The 22767-nt window shown below is 45.7% G+C and overlaps 1 protein-coding gene across 3 annotated transcripts in view; it reads left to right on the top strand.

Annotated features, from left to right (window-relative positions):
• The window catches only part of EFTUD2 (elongation factor Tu GTP binding domain containing 2), a 1111673-nt gene that overhangs the window by 923274 nt on the left and 165632 nt on the right, over window positions 1-22767 (top strand). The gene's annotated exons all lie outside the window — the stretch shown is intronic.

The following is a 22767-nucleotide window of genomic DNA, read 5'->3' as shown; positions in this document are numbered from 1 at the left end:
TATATCAGAGTGACCTGATTTTGTTGTTAATTTATTAATTGATTTGCATTTGTTAATCATGTCTGTGGACTGATTCAAAACTGACATAATCTGGCCAGGCATAAAGTGTGAAAATGTACAGAAATGTGTACAGCAAAAGATGCCCTTTTGTAGTTGTGTTAGTTTGTCACAGCATCTTCTGTGTTTTCTCTTTGGTATTTTTAAGATGCAGTACCTTCATTTGTAAGGTCAAGCTGTTTTTATTCATTTTCATAAGGTTAGCCTCACTGCTGGTCCTGGAAACTGTAGACCAGTAAGACAGCAAACTGCATCATTGTGAACCTCAAAGGTATTGACAGCTTATGTTCCCTTGATCCAAACCATTTTAGGTTTCTGAAGGGAAGCTTCTGCCTGCTTAACCAAGTGAACTTCTTAGAAAAGTCCCTGAGGCATTGGAGGAGAGCAAATCAGTGCACACAGCATACCTTGACCTGGCCAAGGCCTTTGATTCCATTCCACACTTAGACTTTATAAAGAAGCTTATCAAATTTAATGTAAATCTTTGTGTAGCCTGCTGTATGTCAAACTGGCTCATTGGCAGAGCCCATCAGATTAGGACTGAGCATCAACTCTTTTATAAAAGGCTTGATGTAATGTGATCCTATCTCGCCTACATTCTCTACAGATGGGTTCGGAGCCGATCCTCGGCTCCGACTCGGCCACTATACAATAGAACGCAGTCTCTTATTGGCTGAGTTACCTCATATCCCAGGATGCACCACTACCACTTCCCCAGATCTCGTTTGCCGCTTTCCAGCATAGACGTGGTCTCGGACTTGGCTGAGCTAAGTACCTTTAGTCAGAAAATTTTTTCTGTCTGAATTTTGGTAAAAACTTACCCAAAAGCTGTTTTAACAGCTATTGTTGTTGTGTGATTGGTTTTGGTATATTTTTTGTGGTAAATTGTGTTTGTTTGTTAGTTTACGGTCCCGTTTAAGTTAGAGGGGCCTAGCCCTACCCTAACGGTCCCATTTAAGTTAGAGGGGCCTAGCCCTACCCTAGGCGTTTAAGTTAGAGTCTAGGTTGTCTGTGCTAACTTGTTTTTTTTCTTGTAGTCGGTGTTTAGTGTTTTTTCCTCTCGCGTCCTCCAAGAGAGGAAAAATAAGTTGATCTTGAAAGGGCTTATTGCCACTTCCTTTGAGGAAGCCCTATCTTCCTCTTCTTCTTCACCTTCTGGGAAGAAGAAAAAATCTTCGGCTCCGACCAACCCGTCGGATCCGGCAGCAAAAAAGTCTCGGCAGGCTTCTCCGTCGGCTCCACGGACTTCGAGCCGAGGCGGAACGGTCTGCCTCGATGTCTCCAGCCTCGACTCCTCGGTTTCGAGTCGAGCTCGGCGCCGAGAGGCATGTCACCTTCATCGGCTCCACTGCCTTCGAGCCGATGGGGTTGCGCCAGACACTTCCCTTCGGTGCCAAGTCCACATCGGCCCGAGGGAAATTGCAGTTGTAGTGGAGTCTCCCTCGCGCCGATACTTCTCGAACCATTACGGAGCCGGTCCCCAGTCTTCGGAACCGGCGGAGAAGTCGACTCGACCCGTCGGTCTCTTCTCGGTCATCGAGGATGTCCGATTCGGACTTAGACAGGGTGCTTCAGAGGCTCTTTCAGTCTCCAGTCTTCAAAGTTGATCTCGGCTCCAGCCCAGTCGGCTCTGGAGCCGATCTCCCATCCTGCTACATTGATTCCTCCTCCAACAGCCTCGCGCCGTTGGAGTCGGTGTTGGTGGAACCGGTGGAGGTTATTGGGTCGGTTTCGACTAACTTCAACCCGCCCTCGGGTCGGGTTCGCACGGACCTCCTCTGTCGGCCCTGGGGGCCCGATTCTTCGGTTCCGAGCCTCCCTCTCGGCCGGCTGTGGGGCTCCGACTGCTGTTGTGGTCTCGGGGCTGGACCTTCCCAGGACTCTGGGGTCCAGCCTTCATGCCATGAGAAGTGCCTTGGCCAAATCCTCTGTGGCCACTTGACCTTTTCACCACCACCTTCCTGGGCATGGAGACTGGCGCCTCTGCAATCCCCTGTCTTACGACAGCGGAGCCCTGGGCCTGAGGTTACCCCCATTGGGGTTCCTTCTTCCTGGAGGTCCCTCCGACACTTCGGAGGAACCTCCCAGGAAGAAACAGTGTAAGAGGAAACACGCGACTCCTGATGAGTCTCTCACCTCGAACACCGACCTCGATGATGCGGAGGGGTCCCCAAAGTCGCCCTCGAAGATGTCTCCTTTGGACATCCTGGAGATCCTCAAACAACGAGGCGACTGGCAGTCCAAACCCCTTCTGCTGAGGAGTCGGTTTTCCTCAAGGCCTGGGCTCAGCCCTCCGCCTCCTGGGTGTCTCCGCCTTGATGAGCTTCTGGATTTGATCTCTCAAGGGCGTGGGAACACCCGGATTCTGTGGAACCGGTGCCAGCTCGCCCCAATAAGTTCCTCTCGGCTCCCCTGGACAAGGACTTTTTATCTAAAGGCATGGCTGTAGATGCTATGGTGGTGGCATCTGCCACCCAACAAGATGTGGCAGAGGCTTCGACGTCCGTCCATCCTCCTAATAAAGAGTCTAGGAGCATGGATCGGTACGGCAAGCGCACTTTCTTCAGCGGCCTTTACGTTAAGGTCTCTGAATTACCTGACACATTTCACCAGACTACAGAGGGATCTGATCAAGGAGCTTTCAGATACCCTCTCTGGTAACTTACCTGAGCAGTTGACCCAGACGGTTAACTCCCAGTTGGCTACCCTATCTTCATTATCTAACTCGTCCATGAGGCTCATTTCTTATGCAGCCGAAGGAGCGAGTAGGGCGGCGGGAACAGGTGTTGCTCTACGGAGACAAGCCTGGCTACGCCTGTGTCACTTTGGAGGCCTTTAAGTCTTCCTTTGCCGACGCCTTTGATGGGTCCTCACTGTTTGGACCCAAGGTAAAGGTCACATTGACTCGTTGCGAACAGGAGGGTAAGACTTTAACTGCCGTAGGAGCCCAGTTTTCCATTCCCTTCAGACCTTATCCCAAGGCTCGAAGAGGAGGGAAAATGTGGTTCCGCAAATCTCAAAAGCCTTACTCTCAGCAGAGATTCCTCCTAGAGGCAGAGGAAGGGGAAATTTTTCAGGGAGACGCCGTCCCAGAGGCGACGGAGGCCCCCCGCAACACTGGAGACCGCGAGTCCTTTCGTGGCTCCTCCTCCTTCCAGCACCCCTGAAGGAGTACCCGACTGTGCAGCTCCGGAGCCAGTCGGGGTCGCCAAGCACCTAAAGGCCTGGGAAAATATTACTCAGGACCAATGGGTGCTTAGAATCATCGCCGGAGGTTATACCATCCCCTTTGTTCAACCCCCTCCACCAGTCCAAAGAATCCCGGACCCACCACCCAGTCAACGGGATCATGCAGCCAACGTATCAAAGCTGCTTCAAAGGGGTCATCCAACCTGTCCCCGCAGACCAGGCCGGATTAGGGACTTACTCAAGATTCTTTTTGGTGCCAAAAAAGACCGGGGACTTGAGACCCATTTTGGATCTCAGCAAACTAAACCGATTTGTAAAAAAGTCCAAATTCCGGATGGTCACTTTGCAATCCATTCTCCCGCTTTTGGAGAAAGGTGTTTGGATGTGCTCCGTAGATCTCAAAGACGCCTACTATCACATCCTGATAGATCAGGTGTCGAGGAGACACTTACACTTCAGCCTAGGAGACAGTCATTTTCAGTTCCGAGCACTGCCCTTTGGTCTCACCACAGCCCCCAGGGTGTTCACCAAATGTTTGGCGGTGGTGACTGCTCACTTGAGAAGTCTAGGATTCCAGGTGTTTCCATACCTAGACGACTGGCTCCTAACTGCCACCTCCAGGCATCTACTCTCGGAGAAACTAGCAGCCACTATCACACTAGGCAACTCCTTAGGAATCACCTTCAATTGGTCAAAATCTGTATTGCAACCATCTCAGCGTATTCTGTTTATTGGTGCAGAAATAGATTCAAGGCAGATGCGAGTCTATCTCCCTACAGAAAGAATAGCGATGCTCCAGCATCAGGTTCAGGCTCTGCTCCTCAAACGTCGTGCTCCAGCAAGAATGGTCCTACAGCTGTTGGGCTCCATGGCAGCCACCATTCTTCTGGTCCCCTTGGCAAGGTTGCACATGAGGATACTTCAGTGGCTCCTATCAGTCCAGTGGTCTTATCAAGACCTTCCCCTCAGTCACCACATACTGATCACAGACACGCAAACAGGATCTTCTGGTGGCTTCTATCCTCCAACCTGAATCTAGGGCGACCCTTTCCCCACTCCCTCTGCCATGTTGACTACGGACGCCTCCCAGACAGGATGGGGGGGACATTATCTGGACAGGTCAGTCCAAGGCACATGGCACTCCGACGAGAGTCTTCTCCATATTAATATCCTGGAGATGAGGGCGGTGCTTTTAGCGTTGCAAGCACTGCACGATCACCTCCCCCAGGGTACGATTGCCATTCAATCCGACAACATGTCGGTAGTCTGGTACTTAAACAAGCAAGGAGGAACCAGGTCCTACCCCCTTTGCAGAGAAGCCATGAAAGTATGGGATTGGGTGATCGCTACCAAGCGTTTCCTAGTGGCAACGCACATTCCGGGGAAATCCAACGTGATAGCCGACAGACTGAGCAGAACTATTCTCTCACCTCACGAGTGGTCCTTGAACAACAGAGTGATAACGCAGATATTCACAAGATGGGGAATTCCTTGTTGCGATCTCTTCGCAAGTCCCCTCAACGCGAAATGCCAACACTTCTTCACTCTGACCCCAGTTCCGGGGGAGATTCCCAAGGACGCTCTAGTCCACGTTGGCCCTCCGGTCTGCTATATGCCTTTCCACCGGTTCCCCTTCTCCCCAAGGTGATTCAGAAGGCGATTCGCTTGAGAAGCAAAATGATATTAATCGCCCCATACTGGCCTCGACAAGTCTGGTTCTCCTTTCTTCACAGATATGCATTGGAGGGTCCTTGGTTCCTGGACCAAGTTCCGGACCTTTTGACTCATCAGTCAGGACAGCTCCATCAGTCCCTCCATTCATTGAAGTTGGCAGCCTGGCTACTCCTCTTCCAACCATAGTTAGGAGCCATACTTTTGCCCTGAAGTCATGCACATCTTGTCTTCGCCCACAAGACTTCTACGAAAAAGATATATAGCAATAAATGGAAGAGGTTTGCTATTTGGGCCCAACTCCGAGGATTAGACCCGATGACAGCCTCGGTATCAGAAGTACTGAAGTTTTTAGCTTCCCTATTCAACCAAGGTTGCTCAGTGTCTACCATCAAAGTACAATTGGCGGCTATTTCCAATTTTCATGAAAGTGTGCAACCTCCTTTAATGAGCAACAAGTTGTGCAAAGCCTTTATTAAAGGAGCTTGGCTTCTACGACCCCCTATATCTCAACCTGCACCTCCGTGGGACCTTAGCGTGGTATTAGGTGCATTAACCTCATTCCCCTTTGAGCCGGCAGCAACCTGTGATCTAAAATTCCTTTCTTGGAAGACTGCCTTTCTAGTTGCTATTACTTCAGCCAGACGAGTTTCAGAACTTCAAGCCCTATGTGTTAAACCACCATACTTGGTATTTCACAAGGATAGAGTATCTCTTAGACCAAACCCATCTTTTATACCAAAGGTTTGTTCTAACTTTTGTCTACAACAATCACTAGAGCTACCGGTCTTCTTCCCAAGTATTCGAATAGAGCTGAATATACTTTTCACTGCTTGGATGTGCACAGACAATTACGTTTCTATTTGGATAGGACACACAAAGCACGAAAATCAGATCAACTGTTTGTGTCCTTTTCGGATAATAGATTAGGCAAAGCCGTCACAAAAGTCACTGTTGCCAAGTGGATCAGGGACTGCATCAATCATGTTTATCTCATCTCAAATAAGGAACTTATAGCTCCAGTGAAAGCTCATTCTACCAGGGCTATGGCCACTTCGGCAGCTTTTCATTTTTCATTCCAAGCTCTCTATTGGTGACATTTGTGCGGCTGCCACGTGGACATCTTCACACACCTTTGTTTCTCACTACAAATTAGATGTGGCATCCAGGGGTCGAGCTTCCTTCGGTTCCACAGTTCTCAGGAGTGTTTTCCAGTGAGCCACCCGGGAATTAGGTGCTAGGGACGCTGTCCCATCTGTAGAGAATGTAGGCGAGATAGGATCACATTACATCTTTTAGTTATGTACTTACCATAACTTTAGATGTATGGGATCCATCTCGCCTACATTCCTAATAACCCACCCTCCTTCCCCCTGCCTCGTAGACCAGGAGAGACCGGACGATCCGAAATTGAACTTCTTCCTCTCTTGAAAGACCTGAGAATGTTATAATAATAGTATGTTTCTATCAGCATGAGTGCGGACAAACAAGATCTGGGGAAGTGGTAGTGTTGCATCCTGGGATATGAGGTAACTCAGCCAATAAGAGACTGCATTCTATTGTATAGCGGCCGAGTCAGAGCCGAGGATCGGCTCCGAACCCATCTGTAGAGAATGTAGGCGAGATGGATCCCATACATCTAAAGTTATGGTAAGTACATAACTAAAAGTTACCAGTGGTGTCTGTCAGTGCTGCTTACTGGAGCCACTCCTATTTGGAATTTTATTTCTCTGATGTCCAAGCTGCTGTCATGTGGCTCTGACTGTCCAAGTTCTTGCAAAGAGGATCACACCTGTGTATGAAGTGGTGCCGTGGTCATAGTCCAAGGCTAAATGCCAAGAATTGTAGTGTCATGTCCTTTGGAAAATGTGAGCACTGAAGCACTTATAACTTCAACAGCACCCCCTCAAAATTCGTATATTTATTAGGAACATAGATACTTTTGCACTCCAACAGTCATATTTCTGCATTCTGAAGACAATCATGCTACATTGTCTGTCTGCTTATCAAAGGTATCTCTTCTAGGGATATTGTCATCCCACTCTACTGATCCTTATTAGACCTATGTAATATACTGTAATGTTGCTTGCAGCAAGACCAACACTTTCTCAGTAAGAAATTCAAGGACCTGAGATGTTCTTTGTGTTTCAGTCATTACATTTGGGTTATCTGCTTGCAGGTAGCCCTCAGTCGGCCTGATTATCAAAGTCTTGGGTCCTGCGTCGGTTGCTGTCTCATCTTCCATGACGTCAGGTAGTCAGGGATATAAAGCATGCAGCCAACGCCATTACATCAGACTTTCTTGCCGTGCGTTGCCCGATGCAGAAGCAGTTCGCAAGTGGCGGTCAGCCAACTCCTGAAATTTTCGTTTTCGAGTTTCAGATTCTAAGTCTTCAACAAAGCTAAGTACCCCATTGAGGTTCCTTTTTCTTGCTCTAAACCGATGTTGGTAAAAGTTAACAATTGTATTACTTGTGGAAAGCAAATACCTCATAAAGATTTTCATTCATACAGCATTCCTTGCTTAGGCCCAGACCACGAAGTCCCTCGCTGTCGGTTTTGTGCCTTATTCAATCCTTGAACTATTCGTCGTCAGTTCATTTTCGCATCTAACTATTTTGGTACTCGGTACAATTATCCAGAAATGGCTTCGGTAAGCCACCAGACTACCGACATTCCAAAAAAAAACACAAAGATAAAGTCAGAGATAGACCGCATAGCTCCAAAGCTGCCCACGCTTCCATTAAGCTAGTCGCCAGTTTGCCGGTACTCAGTGAGGCGCTTTCACAGCCCCTGATACCCGCTACTTCAGATTTGCAGGCCTCTACTGAGACCCATTCAGAGTCCGGTATGCCGCGAGATGCTTCTTCGACTATGGAATCTGCGGATGTCTCTACCTTGAATGGGTCCGGAGCCGCTGTACAGGCACCGGCTTCTGAGGGTGTATTCAGGCCAACTGACTTGCATATTAAATCGATGCCTTCTTCTTCTTCAAGGCCTAAAACTCGATCCACGCCTAGAAAACCGACACTCTGTGCCTAAAAAACAAATGATAAGAATGGCTGAAGACCTTATTACTCTAATCAGGGAGAAGCCACCCTTCTCTCTCTCTAAGAGACCTAGAACTGATTTTCCTTCTGATTCTTCTGATCAGGATTCTGAAATTTCTGATGTTCTTCGTTCCACATTGCTGCAGTCCTAACTATTGGGGTAGTCCGCTGTCCAGTCGGCCTGAATACCAAAGTATAAGGCTGACGTCGGTCAGGGCGCATTAGACTGACGTCAGTACGTCAGGGTACTAATGCGCATGACCGACGCCATATCCTCAGTCTTTTTTGCCGCATGGTCCGATGCAGAAGCAGTTTTGCGAGTGCAGGTTGGCGTTCTGAAATTTTCTGAAGTCGGAGTTTCAGACCGAATCAAAGTTGGCTAAGTACCCCGTTGGGGAACATTTTGGTTTTTTCTTGCCTCAGTATTTAACCGGATGTCAGAAAAAGTGAATAACTGTATTTCTTGTGGGAAACAGATACCTCATAGGGATTACCATACCTTGTGTATACCTTGTTTAGGGCCTGAGCACGACGTTGTTGGATGCGCTCTTGTGCTAGATTTAACAAACGCACTATTAAGAGAAGGTTAGACTGTGCCAGGTTAGTGTTTGGGAAGCGTTGCAATTATAAAATGCCGTCGGATGCTCCGACGCCCGCTTCGTTCAAAAAGCGCAAAGACAAAACAGCAAAGCCTAGGGTTGATGAACCGGCAGTCCCAGACGTCGGTTCTTTAGAAGGCTCAGTGGAGCCAGAGGTTTTGCCAGGAGTTTCTTTGGAGTCTCAGGCAGAGACTTTACTGTTACAGGATGTGCCTTCTCAGGAGGTAGGCCAGGCTGAAGGGGCTTCTCAGGTAACTGTTCTTCCCTCTCTTCCCAAGGTAGTTAGAGCCTCTCCTTCTGTTTCCAAAACTTCTTTGAGAGGTAGGCCAAGTTTAGCTTCAGTGGGGGCTTCTCCTAGCACTTCAGGTTCTGTGCCTAAGAAACATATGCTTAAAATGGCAGAAGATTTGATTACTATGATTAGAGGTTCTATGCCCCCTCCTGATAAGAGGCCTAGGGTGGAACCTGAGTTTGAGAGTTTTGAACAGTGTTCAGAGGCTTCTGAGTCTTCTGCGGAAGATTTACAAGAGTATCCTCCTTATTCTGATTCTGATGTGGATGATTCCACTCCTACAGCTTCTCCTCCTGAGGATTTCTCATTTTCAGAGACTCTGCATTCCATGCGGGAACACTTTAAATGGGAAGGCCAGGATTACTCTGATTCCAGGAAAAGGCTTAGGGAATTCTTGTTTTTACCCCAGCATAGGCCCTTAGCTATACCTCCTGTGTTGAATGTGGTGGAAGATGTTTTTGGAGGCTTCCTGAATCCTGATTCTTTGCCTCCTGCTCCTGTTAAACCTGATAGGTACTATAGGGTGCCTGAAGCTCATAAGTAACTTTTTAAGAGTCCTAGGGCAGACCCGGAAACTGTTTCTCAGGGACCTAAAGGTGTTAAGGCCTCTGTTGTTAAAAACCCTGTTCCCACTGATAAAGAGGCACGGGCTTTGGATAGATGGGGAAAGAAAGTGTATACTTCTTCCACTTTAGCCATGAGGGCGTTGAATTGTCAGTTTCACATGCTAAAATATCAGAATTATCTCCTTTCACAATTGAAATCTAAGGTGGATGCTTTGGCGGAAGGTATTGAGTGTAAAGAGTTGCTGGATTTAGTTCATGTGTCTGAACAAGTGGGTAAGCATTCTTTGCAATGTGGTTTTGATGCTGTACAGGCCTCCTCGAGGGTGGCTGCCACTAGTTCTGTTCTTCGCAGGCATGCCTGGTTGAGGGATCAGAATTTAGCTGAGCATGTTAAGACAAGGATTTTGGATGCTCCTTTATAGTCTGATGTGTTGTTTGGTTCACCTGTGGAAGCAGTTTTAAAGAAAATGGAGGACAAAGCTAAGTCTATGCAAACTGTTAAAGATTTTTGCAGGTACAGCCACGAAATTTAGTAGAAATTGGCCTACTAAGGGATGGACATATCCTGCTTATGATTCCCAGTCTAGGGGTAGGTCTAGACGTGGTAGGGGCAGAGCTCAAGGTTCTTTTAGGCCTAGAACAGGAGTTCACCTGCTCAGACTCCTGGTGAGGGCAGGGGTCAGTCCTGTCGTAAACAGACCCAATGACCTGCCTTTTCAGCTGCCAGTAGATTCTCGTCTGGCAGCTCCTTTGGGAGGAAGACTGTCTCTTTTCAAAGAAAATTGGGATTTAATTACTCAAGACAGATGGGTGTTGGATATCATTCACCACGGTTACAGGTTTTATTTCCATACATTGCCCCTTTCAAAGGCATGCCAGACGTTCCTCCTCCACAAAGGAAAGAGGCTCACAAGCAAATTTCTCAGTTACTCCAAATAGGGGCCATTCAGCCAGTCCCTGTATCAGAAAGGGGCCTAGGATTTTATTCTCGCCTGTTCCTAGTACCAAAGAAGGGGAACACGTGGAGACCAATTTTGGATTTATCTATCCTCAACACTTATCTGGACATTCCCAAGTTCAAGATGTTGACGTTACAACAGCTTTTACCTCTGCTGGGCAAAGATCACTGGATGGTAACTTTAGATCTCAAGGAAGCTTACCTTCATGTGCCTATAAGACTAAGTTGCAGGAAGTATCTGCGTTTGAGCTGGAAATTCTCATTATCAGTTCTCTGCATTGCCCTTTGGCTTATCTACTGCGCCCAGAGTATTCACAAAGGTTCTGGCTCCAGTGATAGCTTACTTCAGGCTGCAAGGAATTCAAATCTATCCTTACTTGGGCGACTGCCTGATTCTGGCTCAAGAAAAGGAAGACCTTCTACAGCATCTGGAACATGTTATAGCAGTGCTAAGATGCCTAGGGTATTCTGTGAACGAAATAAAGTCCAGTCTAGTACCCTCTCAAGACATGTGCTTTCTGGGTGTGAGACTGAATACAGCAGCCCAGATGGCCTTTTTAACCCCGGACAAACAACAGAGTCTATCACTTTACTTCCATCAACTATCTCATCAGTCCGTGCTGACTGCAAGGACAGTCCTTCAAGCATTAGGGTTCATGGCATCTTGTATTCTGGTGCTTCCCAATGCCAAACTGCATATGAGGAAGCTACAATGGTATCTCAAAATGTATGGACACAGCACTGCCAGGATTTGGACACTGTCATTCAAATAATACCTTGCCTTCAAAAAGAATTTTGTGGTGGGCTCAGGAATGTCACCTAAACAAGGGACTCTCTGTGACCCGCCAGAGGCGAGTCAGATTTTAACGACAGATGCCTCGGACATTGCTTGGGGAGCTCATCTGAATGGAAAGTGGATACAAGACAAGTGGCCTGCCAGACTACAGCATCTACATATCAACATGAAGGAGATGTTAGCAGTCCAGTTTGCATTAATGGCTTTCAAGGAGTTACTTCTTCCAGGGCAGGTGTTGATTCTAACAGACAACACAACTGTCATGTGGTACATCAACAAACAAGGGGAACACATTCTTATCCTCTATGCAGGCAAGCAATGATTTTATGGGAGACTGCGCAGCTTGCAAATAACTCTTCAGGCAAGGTTTCTGCCGGAGCACAGAACTCCTTAGCAGATGTGTTAAGCAGACAAATCATGGATCCCCACGAGTGGAAACTGGATCTTCATGTATTTCAGAAATTGACAGTGTCCTGGGGAACTCCAGACATAGATCTGTTCGCTTCTCCACTAAACCACCAGCTGCCAAAGTTTTGCACAAAGGGGTTTCATCACACAGCTTGGAAAGTGGATGCTCTGTCTTTCAGTTGGAAAAATCTTCATGTGTATGCCTTTCCACCTCTGCCTCTTCTTCCAAAGGTGCTCTTAAAGGTCAGACAAGACAAGCCAAGGATGATTTTAATAGCTCCAGATTGGCCTCGGCAGCACTGGTACCCATTACTGAGGAGTCTGGTAAGGAAGCCTCCATGGCCTTTACCCTTGATTCCACACCTATTGTCTCAGAGGGACGGTCATCTGCTCAATGTCAAGCTTCAAACTCTTCATCTAACAGCCTGGCATATTCTGTTTTGAAAGACAGCAGGTCTCAACTTCCTCAACAAGTTTTAAATGTGATTATGGAAGCTAGAAGACCTAGTACAAGGAAAGTGTACGCAGAAAAATGGAAGAGATTTTTATTTTGGAGTACAGCAAAGAATTTGGAGATTTCTGAGCCTAATTTGAGTGTGGCTCTTCAATATCTTACTGAGTTATTGGACAAAGGTTTGTCCTTCTCTTCCATTAAGATTCATGCTGCGGCAATTTCAGCTCACTATGATTGTGACCCACCATTGTTTTCGCATCCTTTGTTCAAGCAGTTTCTTAGAGGGGCAAAGAATATAAGACCCCACGAGAGCTCCTACTCCTGCTTGGGATCTCAATTTTGTGTTGGAAAAACTTACTCTACAACCTTTTGAGCCTGCAGCTACTGCTGAATTGAAATACTTGTCATGGAAGACTGCTTTTCTGTTGGCTATTACTTCTGCAAGAAGGGTGTCTGAGTTGCAGGCCCTTATGGCAGTAGAGCCCTTTTTGATTTTCCATAAGGATAGGGTATCATTACGTACTAATCCTTCTTTTATGCCTAAGGTGGTTTCTAGTGTGGCTTTAAACCAAACTATTCATTTGCCTACTTTTTATGCAGAAACCCAAAATAAAGGGGAAAAGATTTTGCACACTTTAGATGTGCACAGGCAATTGCGTTATTATTTGAGCAGGACTAAGGATTTTAGGCAGTCTCAGCAGTTGTTTGTTTCTTTTGCTTTGAGTTCGCAGGGCAAGCCTGTGTCAAAACAAACTATTTCTAGGTGGATTGGGTTTTGCATTGCATTTTGTTATTCCCATCATGGCAAGGAGATTCCAGCTGGGATTAGGCCTCATTCCACTAGGGCTACTGCCACTTCAACAGCATTTCTAAGGGGTGGCAACTAAGGATATTTTGGAGGCAGCTACTTGGAGTTCAGTGCATACTTTCTCTAAGCATTATCACCTTCCTCTCTACTCTAAGTCCAGGGCTGGTTTTGCCACAGCTATTTTGCAAGGCATGTTGTCAGCTCCTGCTTCTTTATGATTTGCCAGCCTCCCTTACCTCTGCTTTGGGATTCTACCCAATAGTTAGGACTGCAGCAATGTGGAACGAAGAACATAGTACAGTTTTGTACCTACCATAAATGTAGATGTTCGAGGATCCACATTGCTGCAGTCCAATTTACCCTCCCTCCTTCCCTCTGTGTTTAGGGGTGGTTGTGTAGGTGAGGTTTTATGCTGATATTTTTGTATATATTGTACATATTTTGGTGCAGGTATATTGGGCCTTGTCTTTTTAGGGTCTTCTGACATCTGGGGCAAGAAAAGACTGAGGATATGGCGTCGGTCATGCGCATTAGTACCCTGACGTACTGACGTCAGTCTAATGCGCCCTGACCGACGTCAGCCTTATACTTTGGTATTCGGGCCGACTGGACAGCGGACTACCCCAATAGTTAGGACTGCAGCAATGTGGATCCTCGAACATCTACATTTATGGTAGGTACAAAACTGTACTTTTCTTCTGATGACCAGGATTTGCCCTTATCTACCTCTGAGGATTCTGATGCAGAGGACTCCATTCCCTCTGCTTCCTCTCCAGAAGATTTCTCTTTTCGTGAAACTTTCCATACTCCTAGGGAGCATTTCCGCTGGGAAAGCCAGGATTACTCTGACTCCAAAAAGAGGCTTAGGGAATATTTACCCCTACCTCAACACAGGCCTTTATCTATCCCTCCTGTACTGGACATTGTAGATGATGTCTTCTTGGAATCTAACCTGGCCACAGACACTTTATCTCCGGCTCCCAGAAAACCTGATCGGTATTACAGAGTACGTGACTCTCACAAGTTCCTCTTTAAGAATCCTACAGCAGATCCAGAGACCATTTCATGGGGACCCAAAGGCATTAAGGCTACTACTGCCAAAAGCCCTACCCCCTCTGATAGAGATTCCAGGGCCCTGAACAGATTGGGTAAGAAGGTATACACTTCTGCCACTTTGGCCATTAGGGCCTTAAACTGCCAGTTTCATATGTTAAAGTATCAGCAGCATATTATTGGATTACTTAAACAGAAAATGATGGTGATTCCTGTCTGTGCTGAAAATAAAGAATTGCAGGATTTAATGCATTCTGCTGAACAAGTTGGTAAACATACTTTGCAATGTGGTTTTGATTCATTAGAGGCATCATGCAGGGCTGCTGTCACTGGGTCTGTACTTAGAAGTCATGCTTGGCTCAAGGAGCAAACTTTGTCAGATCATGTTAAAGCTAAATTACTGGATGCTCTCTTAAATGAAGAACGCCAGTTTGGCAACAAAGTAGAAGTAGTACTTAAAAAGATGGAGGAAAAAGCTAAATCTATGCAAATTGTTAAAGATTTCCTGCAAGTACATCCTCCCAGATTTAGTAGGCACCGGCCTTCTAAGAATTGGTCTTTTCCTGTCTCTTCCAGGCCTTCTCAGTCCAAACCCAGGACCAGCAGACCACCCAGGCTTCAGTCTCAAGGTATTCACAGGTCTAAGCAGTGGGGGGCTCCCACTTCCAAAGCTGGAAATAGTAAGACACTCTCCTATGGTAAACTGTCACAATGACTTAACCTTAATCCTTCCAAACCCTGCTCAACTGACTGTTCCTTTATGGGGAAAGATCACCCTGCATGCAAAAAACTGGGAACTCATTACACAAGACAAATGGGCTATTCAACCTGTCACAGAAGAGGAATGGGGGCAAGGTTTTTAATCAAGACTTTTCCTGGTACTCAGAAAAGACAATTCCTGGCATGCTGTCTTGGACCTGTCTATCCTAAACACCTTTTTGGTAATCCCAAAATTCAAAATGCTAACTCTTCATCAGCTGTTTCTCATGCTAGGCAAAAATGCCTGGCTGGCAACATTGGGATTTAAAGGAAGCTTACCTGCACATTCCAATAAAGGAATCTTGCAGAAAATACCTACACTTCAGAGCAGGCTACATGCACTATCAGTTCTCTGCACTGCCCTTTGGCTTATCTACTGTGCCCAGGGTATTCACAATGTGTCTAGCTCCAGTCATTGCATTCTGCAGGCAAAGAAATATTCAAATATACCCATACCTGGATGATTGTCTAATTCAGGCAGAAAGCCAGGACGTACTATTAAATCATCTGGCATTTGTAAATAAACTACTAACTTCACTGGGGTACACCATAAACGAAAATAAATCACACCTAGTACCCTGTCAAAAAATTGTATTCCTGGGAGCAAGCTTGAATACAACTTCCCAGATGGCCTCACAGCAGAGAAACAAGTTTATTTGACAGCCTACTTCAAACTACTGGCCACAAAGACCCAGCTATCTGCAAGGAAAATACTGCAAGCCCTGGGGTTCATGGCCTCTTGCATTCTACTAATTCCATATGCAAGACTGCATGTGAGGAAACTACAATGGTATCTAAAAAGCCTATGGTGTCAGTATTCTCAGGACCAAGAATCAGTGATTCCTATCATTCCTTGTATAAAGACAGAGTTCCTTTGGTGGGCAGAGGCCTGCCACCACAACAATGGATTGCCATTCACTCTACCCCCTGCCGCCCAAACCCTAAAAACAGACGTTTCAGACTATGCATGGGGGGCTCACTTGGCAGGGCAGTGCATTCAGGGCAAATGGAACCAGAGTCAAATGCACTTGCATATCAATCAAAACGAAATGTTAGCTGTGCAGAATTCTCTGACAGCCTTCAAGGACCACATTCTTCCAGGACAATTACTGGTAAAGACGGACAACACCACTGTTATGTGGTACATAAGCAGTGGGGAACCCACTCATACCCTCTCTGCAGACTAGCCATGGCTCTGTGGAACACAGCCTTGAGCTACCAAGTGCACCTACAAGCTTGATTCCTGCCAGGCAAGCTAAATACACTGGCAGACAACCTGAGCAGAAATCTCATGGATCTACACGAGTGGAAACTGGAACCAAAGATATTCAGCATTTTGAGAAACAAATGAGAAACAAATGGGGGAGCCCAGAGATAGACCTGTTTGCCTCCCCTCAGAACTACCAGTTGGACAAATTCTGCACAAGGACTCCTCACAGACAAGCTTGGAAAGTGGATGCCCTGTCCTTCACCTGGAAAAACCTATCAGTTTATGCTTTTCCCCCTCTCCCTCTCCTCTCCAAAGTTCTACTAAAGATCAAACAGGATAAACCAAGGATAATACTCATTGCACCAGCCTGGCCATGCCAGCACTGGTACCCCCTCTTGCGCAGTGTGTCACTGGTAGAACCATGGCACCTGCCTCAGACCCCTTCCCTGCTGTCCCAGCAGGAGGGCCAGATTCTGCACCCCCAGCTTCAAACCCTGAACCTTGCAGCCTGGCTAATTACCTGAGCTCTCCATTACCATCCCTCAGTAAGCAAGTGATTTCAGCACATTGTAATACGGAGCCACCCCTCTTCTCTCATCCACTGCTGAAGCAATTCCTCAGAGGGGCCAAAAATTTAAGACCACCCAGGAGAGCCCCTATTCGAGCCTGGGACCTTAACTTTGTATTGGAAAAGCTCACTCTACCTCCCTTTGAGCCAGCTGCAACTGCAGAGTTGAAATTCCTTTCTTGGAAAACAGCCTTCCTTCTAGCCATCACTTCAGCAAGAAGGGTGCCTGAACTACAGGCCCTCATGGCAGTGGAGCCTTTCAACATCTTTCATGCGGACAGGGTGTCCCTCAGGACCAATCCTTCCTTTATGCTCAAGGTGGTATCCAGTGTGGCCCTTAATCAGTCCATTCATTTGCCAATCTTCTTTTTTAATCCACAGAACAAAGGGGAATGAATACTGCACTCCTTGGACATGCACAGACAACTTAGATTTTACTTGGACAGGACTAAGCCTCTCAGGAAATCTGAACAGCTGATGGTTGCATTTGCTGCAGGAGCAGAGGGGAAGGCCATTTCAAAGCAAACCATTTCTAAGTGGATAGGCCATTGCATTCATTTCTGCTATAAGCAGCATGTAAAACCTACCCCACAGGGGATTAGACCCCATTCCACCAGGGCTGCATCTACTTCTACAGCCTTTCTCAGAGGTATTCCTACCAGGGACATCCTAGAAGCTGCTACCTGGAGTTCTGTACATACCTTCACCAAGCATTACCACTTGCCAAATTGTTCTAAATCCAGAGCTGGTTTTGCCACTGCAGTCTTGCAGGGCCTAATAGCTGGTCCTAATGCTATCTAATTGCCTCCTCCCTTCCTTAGCTTTGGGAATCTACCCAAATGTAATGACTGCAACAGTGAAACACGAAGAACATAGTACAGTTGTGTACACTTACCATAAATGTAGATGTTCGAGTGTATTCATTGTTGCAGTCCTGGTTACCCTCCCTCCAGCCCCCTGACTTCTATTGACTATACCTCTCTTCTTGTTTACTATACTTAAAGCTTTCTGGTGTATTTGCTTTTTGTTGGAAGTGTAACCTTGTATGTAATTGCTTCCCATTCGGGGGTCACCTGACATCTGGGGCAAGAAAAACTGATGTAATGGCATTGGCTGCATGCTTTATACCCCTGGACTACCTGACATCATGGAAGATGAGACAGCAACTGACACAGGACCCAAGACTTTGATAATCGGGCCAACTGAGGGCTACCTGCTAGCAGATAACCCAAATGTAATGACTGCAACAGTGAATACACTCGAACATCTACATTTATGGTAAGTGTACACAACTGTACTTTCTTTGTGCCCTATATGGAACCCCTTAAAGCTCTCTGTCTTTCTGTATTGTGTATCTCATACAGACTCCTGCAGTCTGACTTATGCCTAACATACAAAGCGTCAGACAACCTTTTCTACATGACCGGACCTGACCTTCTAGACATTCACAAAACAAATGATATCACAACCACCCATGTTAGAAACCTAAACTTCCACCAGAATGTAAACAGAACATGCTGATGGGATAGTTACCTCTCTTGAGGAATTTTTGTCCTCTGTAACAAACTTCCCCTTCATATTAAACAAAATGACCCCTAGCCCTCTTCATATCTCTTCATCCGAGATGAATGGCTGGAGAGCTGTAAATAGACCCCAGGGATGGTCTCAGCAATCCCTTATGGAAAAGGGTAAGATGTAGTGGGTATTTCTTTGACCAGAATATAGATGTTTCTCCTGATCAGCTGCCTAGATAACCTGTGAACAGCATGTTTGATATGCAGCTTGTTCCCCTTTAAGTCCATTTCATAGAAGGTGTGTTTAATATCATGAGGGAATCTATGAAGCATGCCACCAGAAAAACTTACCTAGCTAAAATGGAAGAGATTTTTCCCTTTGGTAGCCATTCATCATCCGCGTCTTTGATTCTGCAGTGTATGTCAATGTTGTGCAGGTCAGGGCTAGCATGTGCTTCAGTGAAAAGTACACATTTTTGCCTGCATACCTATGAGCCTATAGAGGCTCCCTCTTGTGCCTTTACTTTCAGTCAAACAGTTGCTTAAGGGAATTCTGCATTTGAAGCCACATAGAAAAAATATTACTCCTCCGAGGAATCTAAATTTTGTCTTGGGGAGAAAAAAACTATTGGAAGAACCTTTTGACCCAATAGCAATAACACCCAACCCCCACTCACCCCCATGCACATGAGTTCCAGACATGAAAAGTGGCCCTCTTGCTTGCTGATGAGCGGTAACATGCAGAGATATTCTAGTTGTTTTTTTTTTTTTTTTTTCTCCTGTAAAGTCAGGGTCAGCATGCATACAGACATTTCCTTTATGCAAAACCTATCCATGCATTCATTAGCCAGTCTTACAGTGTTACACCACAGCCAACAAAATACAGGTCTATATTAGAACACCGAAGTTTCAAAACTTTGAGTGTTCTAATATCAACCCGTTTTCAGCGAATGCTGAAAATATCGAAGAAACAGAAAACAATTTTTTTCCTAGGGAAAGAATTTGGTTGTCCATTTCTGTTGCTTCAGTATTTTCAGCGCTGTGGTGGAAAGTTACGGGTCGGGTTCAGGTAAGTGTGCGATTGTGTGGACGTGAGGGTTAGGGCAGGTTAGGTGAGTTAGGGTTAGGGGGCGGGTCAGATAAGTGTGCAATTGTGTGGACATGAGGGTTAGGGCGGGGTAGGTGAGTTAGTGTTAGGAGGCGGGTGAGGTGACTGTGTGATAGTGACGGACTTTAGGGTTAGGGTTTGGGTTAAGGTAAGTGGATAGTTAGTGGTGTATGTATAGTTTAGTGTAGGGTTAGGTGTAAGAGTTTAGGTGTATGTGTGTGGATTGCTGTTTGTTTGGTGTGCTTGTGTTGTGTATATGTGTTTTGGAACAGCAAATGTTTTCCCTAGGAAAAAATTTGCTGTTCTGTATGTTCGATGTTTTAAATTTTCGATTAATAGGGTTTGATATTAGTGGTACAGCGGTAGCATTGTTACCTCACAGCAAGAGGTTCTCCTGTTCGATTCACAGCTGGAGTGCCTTCTGTGTGGAGTCTGCATGTCCTCCCCGCGGTCGAGTGGCCTTCGAAAGACATGCGTGAATGGGCGTGCCTTCACTGCAGGTTGGGGGTCGGGCTGGCAACTCGGCACCATAAAAATCGACTGCCAATCATTAGCGGACCGGAGTTTCGCTGTGGTGACCCCTAACCGGGAAAAGCCGAAAAGACAAACATTAGAACACTCGAAGTTTTGAAACTTCGGTGTTCTAATATAGACCCCAAAATACATGGGAAAGGTATTGCATTCTCTTGATGTTTGTAGGCGACTGGGATACTCTCTGGACAGAACACAGGATGTAAGAGGATCAGACCAACATTTTCTGTTGTTTGCTATTAAAAGGGAAGGAAAACCAATTTCCAAGCAGTCCTTTTCAAAGTGAGTGAACTGCGAGGTGGTGCTGCGGTAGCATTGTCGCCTCACAGTAAGACGTTGTCCTGTTCGATTCTCAGCTAAAGCGTCTTCTGTGTGGAGACGTGCGTGAATGGGCGTACCTTCGTTGAAGGTTGTGCGTCAGGGCTGGCAACTCGGCACGTAAAAATCTACTGCCAATCATTAGCGGACCGGAGTTCTGCTGTGACGACCCCTAACCGGGAAAAGCCGAAAGACGCAACAAGACACAACAACCTTCTCAAAGTGAGTGTTGCACAGTATTTCCTTTTGCTACTTGATTTTTGATAAAAATTGAACATGAAATCATACACAGTGAAGCTCAGTGGTAATTAATACATTCCCAACAGTAGTGAGCACGCAGTCCATATTGGAGTCAGCAGTTTGGTCTATAGTCCATACCTTTTAAAACATTATATGGTGTATATTTTCTTTAGAGCCAGGGCAGGTTTTCCCATGGCCATCCTGCAGGGTCTGCTGCAGCCTTTCATAGTTACTGAACCCCAATTTTCTTAAGATCAGAGAATCTTCCCAGTAGTTAGCACTACTGCAGCAGTGATCTGTGTGATGCACATTGTAGAGCTGCACAAGGATCTTTCCATAATATTAGATGTTCGAGTAGGATCAATGCTGCAGTAATTTTTCTCTCTGTATCCCCTATTTTGTATCTTTTTTTTAACCTTTGCTACTAAAAGGAAAGAGAAACCAGTTCCATTCCCTCTTGTTCCGTAAGCATCCCAGGGATGAGATAGGCTCCCTTTCTACCCACATCAGCCCTTATCAGAGGGGTTTCTCACCTCCTCAAATCAAAACAGGTAGGGACCCAGTATTAGACTCTATCTCATGTGGCACAAATGGCTAGGAGGTGGGTTGTGGTAAGTCCCCTGTAGTAGGTAGAACTCTGCCTCGGTGTCATATATGAACTCACCACTCTCTGTTGCAGGGCAAGAATTAGCTAAAGCTGGCATAGGTGGGCAATCCACTTTGTACTGATAATGCCCTTACAACTCTTGGGATGTGGATGTCCATTCAGCCAGGAGGTGGAAGGGGCTGTGCTCTTTAAGTCAGGCTAGATGTTGAGTTAGAAGTCCCTTCAGTTTGCAGTAATGTAACAGTGATCCTACTTAAACATTTGCTGTTAAAGTAAGTTCATTACACAGTTATAGTTTCTCCCAGCTCTTGCGTACAAGCTTAGAATGCCATCCGTCCTGGCTCAGTGCAGACTTCTAAACTGTCAGGGAAGGACTATGGTGCACCTGAATGCTAAGAATCTCACCTCAGTGAATGAGTTATTGAAGGGTAACAGCAGGAACCAGCTGTTTTTCCTTGCTATTGTGGAAGAGATTCTGAGTCCAGTACTTCAAGAGATGGGTGAAACTAATATCTGCCTCTGCTCTCCTCATTTTGAAATGTATAGCAGTAATGTTTGGCCAGGTTTTGGTGCAACTCAGTTATGGTCCATTTGTCAACTGCCAAAGGTTGCCCACCAGTAACTTCTTCCATTTCCTCCACCTCAGTATTCAAGCAATTTCTTAATGAGAGTCTTCCTTCTTTGGCCTCCCAGGAGACTTCTCTTCTCCTTAGTATCTGAGTTTTGTCATGTGTATTACTTTTAACATTTGTTTCAAATTGTATTTTTTTAAATGTTATTATTTTGCCTTTTATTTTTTTATTTCTCTCTTTACAGCCTCATTTTGAGTGTGATTTAATCACATGGGCTGTGTCTGAATTTTGTCAGTTTTGATCAGTGCACTACCCCAGTAGACAGACATATAAATTATTAAATAAGTGAATAATTCTTTTTCCATTTCAGCCTGTTAGCTTTGTTGCTGGTGATGTCTTGATGTTTCTTTACAGGAAAGCACTGTTTTCTTTAGCCATTTGTTCTTGGAATATCACTGAGTTATAAACCCTGTAGTGTAAAGAACCTTATACAGTGTTTCATGAGGATAAAGTAGTCCTTAGGACCAAGCCTCCCTTGATACCTCAAATCCAGTTATCTGTATTTTACCTAAATCCATAGAACAAGTGAAAGGGGATCTTGCACGCAATAGATGTTCTCTGGCAATTTGGGTATTACAACACCGTGACTAAAATTTGCAGGCAGTCAGACCTGTTCTTTGCTTCCACCTTACAAGGGAAAACATGCATACCTTTATCTAAGCAGAGTCTTTGTGAAGTGTGTGATCAACTAAATCACCTTCTGCAACAAATATCATGGTAAGGTGCTAAGATAGTTAAGGCCCCTTCCAGGAAAGCCACTTCTTTGGCATCTTTCTTCTGGACTGTTTCAGCACAGTACATCTCCCATGTAGCCACTTAAACTATTATTATTATCTTCTGTAAACACTGATTGGATATACAGTCTGAAGTAGGACAGGTTTCGACATTGCTGTTCTTTATTGATTGCTGTAGTCTGCAAACTAGCACTCTTCCCATATATTACAGTTGCACTGTGGCAGTGATCCTTATGACAGGCATAATTCACTTGATTTAGGGTACCCACCATTACCACCACTGATCAAATAAGAGGATCACTACTGCAATAGTGTCCACCTACATGTTCTCCATCTCTCCTGGACCTTATTCAGTTCCTCTAGAGGTGTGGTTGTAAAAGTATTTCCTAGCTTGTAGTTTGAGTCCTTCCTTAGGGTGGGCATTTTGCACAAAGTTGTTTTCATCACCCTTGCATACTCCTGCGTTGAGCAAATTAGGTGTCGGGGTTGACTGCTTGGTTCCAGTTAATGAACACTTGCTTCCCAGGCATACTTTAGGTAGAATATGGATGCTTTTCCTTCGGGAAGAGGAACAGAAGATGGCATGGGCTGTTCTTCCCTTTACATTTGTATATTCTAATGATGATGTAAACATGGGGAGGAGAC

The sequence above is a fragment of the Protopterus annectens genome, chromosome 13.part0 (assembly GCF_019279795.1).
Source record: "Protopterus annectens isolate FY-2018-M chromosome 13.part0, PAN1.0, whole genome shotgun sequence".
In the NCBI taxonomy this organism is placed as follows: Eukaryota; Metazoa; Chordata; order Ceratodontiformes; family Protopteridae; genus Protopterus; species Protopterus annectens.
The sequence above is the reverse complement of the archived record's forward strand: the minus strand, read 5'-3'. Positions and strand labels throughout refer to the sequence as shown.